The 2,450-nt window shown below is 28.2% G+C and overlaps 1 protein-coding gene across 1 annotated transcript in view; it reads left to right on the top strand.

Moving 5' to 3' along the window:
- The window catches only part of prkag1 (protein kinase, AMP-activated, gamma 1 non-catalytic subunit), a 16,209-nt gene extending 14,124 nt beyond the window's left edge, over nucleotides 1–2,085 (top strand). The window contains 1 exon segment of the mRNA NM_213161.1: nucleotides 1–2,085. This exon segment is cut by the window's left edge and continues 210 nt beyond it. The gene's annotated coding sequence lies outside the window, so the exon portion shown is untranslated.
- Nucleotides 2,086–2,450: the final 365 nt, after the last annotated feature.

Here is a 2,450-nt window from a genome sequence, read left to right as displayed (position 1 = left end):
AGAGAGTTTTAATAATAGATCATCATTCAGGATCATTGAATTCTGCTTAGATGGAAAAAAAAGATTAGAGACAGAAATGAGGTCAAAAGGTCAAACCTGGAATAAGCATTGACTTGATAAAGTGCAGGAGGAGGAAATGGTGTGTTTTACAGGGTAATGTAGCGTGTTTTCTCTATTGATATTGAAAAGATCCTTCAGTCTGGACTGTTTCTACACTACACTGATCTGAGAGCAGTATTCACAGCCACTTCTGCTTCCTTTACAATGTGAATGTAAGGGGAATGATTTGATGATGTTGATTTTTAATCAGTTTTTATTTATATTCATTTACAGCTCTGTGATATTAATTAACATCATAGGGTGAGTGTGTGTGTTTGTATAGAGTTGACAGTAAAAATGTTTAGCCCTCCTGTGAATTTCTAATCATAATAGTTTTAATAACTAATTTCTAATAACTTTTTTCTTTTATCTTTGCCATGATGACAGTAAATAATATTTGGCTAGATATTTTAAAGAGATACTAGTATTCATCTTAAACCTTAATTATACTGACCTTAAAATCCCCCAAAAATAATACAAATTATTTCTTAAAGGAACTAATAACGCTGACCTTAAAGATCCCCCAACAATAATAAAATAATAATAATAATAATTTTCAAAGGAGCTTATAATATTGACCTTAATAAGTCCCCCCAAAAATAAAATTATAATTTCTCAAAGGGGCTAAATATTTTGACCGTAAAATCCCCCAAAAATAAAATAATAAAAATATGAATTTCGTAAAGGGACTAATAATATTGACCTTAAAAATCCCTAAAAAATATTTCTTAAAGTATAGAAAATAAAGAATCCTCCAAAAATAAACAGTAATAATAATATTTGTTTAAGGGGTTAATAATATTGACCTTAAAAAATGCAATAATTATTATAGAAGGGACTAATAATATTAACTTAAAAAATAATAATAATAATTTTTCAAAGGGGCTTTTGCCCTTAAAAATCCCCCACTTAATATAATATTACTAATAATTTATTTATGGGAATAATAATATTGTCCTTTAAAATACCCCAAAATAAAATAATAATAATTTCTCAAAGGACCTAATATTACTATTCCTTCAAAAATAAATATACAACAACAATATATAATATTGTATATAATAATAATAATAATTATTAAAGGGGCTAATAACATTGACCTAAAAAAAAATACAATAATAATAATAATACTAGTTTATTAAAGGAGCTTAATATTAATTATAAAGAAATTCCTAATAAAAACATTGACCCTAAAAAATCCCCCTAAAATAAATTAATAATAATAATAATAATTTCATTAAAGGAGCTAATCATATTGACCTTAAAATTTCCCCCCAAAATAAACACTAATCATTTCTTAAAGGGACTAACAATATTGACTTAAACAGGCAAAGACAAATAAATCAGACTGTGTCTAGAGTAAATAAATAATGGGAAATCTAAATGACATTTGAATTTAATTTTTCATTGGAGGGCTGATAATCTTCCACTTTAACTGTGTATAATCTCAGATAAATTATTCATTTATTTTGATTTTCCTGGTTGTTTTGGGCTGCAAAGACTTTCGTTTTATTCCTGGTTTCACTTCTTCTATTTGCTTATAAAATGATGCTGATTTTATTCAGACACATTCACCAGCGTTTATTAAACATATTGCGAAGATCAGCAACACACACACTTTCAGCAGTGCATTATGGGTAAACTGTTATTTCAGGTGCTTCCACAATGAACAGCTAATGTCTTTTGACCAGAATCCATCATGGGGTCCAAAAGTGAAGCCTTGATTCTGAAGTGTTGGTTTGTTATTAATAATTTGAGTTGTTTTTTCCTGCTAAACTGAACATGAGAAGCATCAGATGTGGACGACGCGCACTTTTGTTTTGATGGTAGCTCGTCTCGCTGCACAACAGATCATTCCATCATGTTATTGTATTATATTTTGCTGGTGTTTCTCTGTATTCATTGTGTAAATACACCTGAACTGTTTTCTAATTCTGTCTAAGATGTTTTATTCAAGGCACAACTAAATAAATTTTATTCCGTTTATCAGTTGTCGCAGTTTTTGTGCTTGCGCTTTCACTTGATTTGGTTTCCTGAAAGCTATTGTTTTGCCATTTCTGTCTTCTTTTAGGGGAGTTTTTTTCTCGATAGCATATACATCTTTTTACAAAATAAAAGTTTAATAATGTTTTGCTGATTTAGAGACATTTTTATTGTGTGATGATTCTCTCAATTTGCTTTGGTGATTTGGTTTCATATAATGTCAGGCCAATTTTTACAATGTCTTTTAATATTTTAGATGAGTTTTTATTTAAATGTTTTACTATAGGAAAAACAATAGCGTGATTATCATTTTACAAAATAAATTAAGGTTTTTAGATGCTATTTTGTTGATTTATAGCCATTTTTAT

Source organism: Danio rerio, chromosome 6 (genome assembly GCF_052040795.2).
Source record: "Danio rerio strain M-AB ecotype USA chromosome 6, GRCz13ab, whole genome shotgun sequence".
Lineage (NCBI taxonomy): Eukaryota > Metazoa > Chordata > Actinopteri > Cypriniformes > Danionidae > Danio > Danio rerio.
The sequence above is the reverse complement of the archived record's forward strand: the minus strand, read 5'-3'. Positions and strand labels throughout refer to the sequence as shown.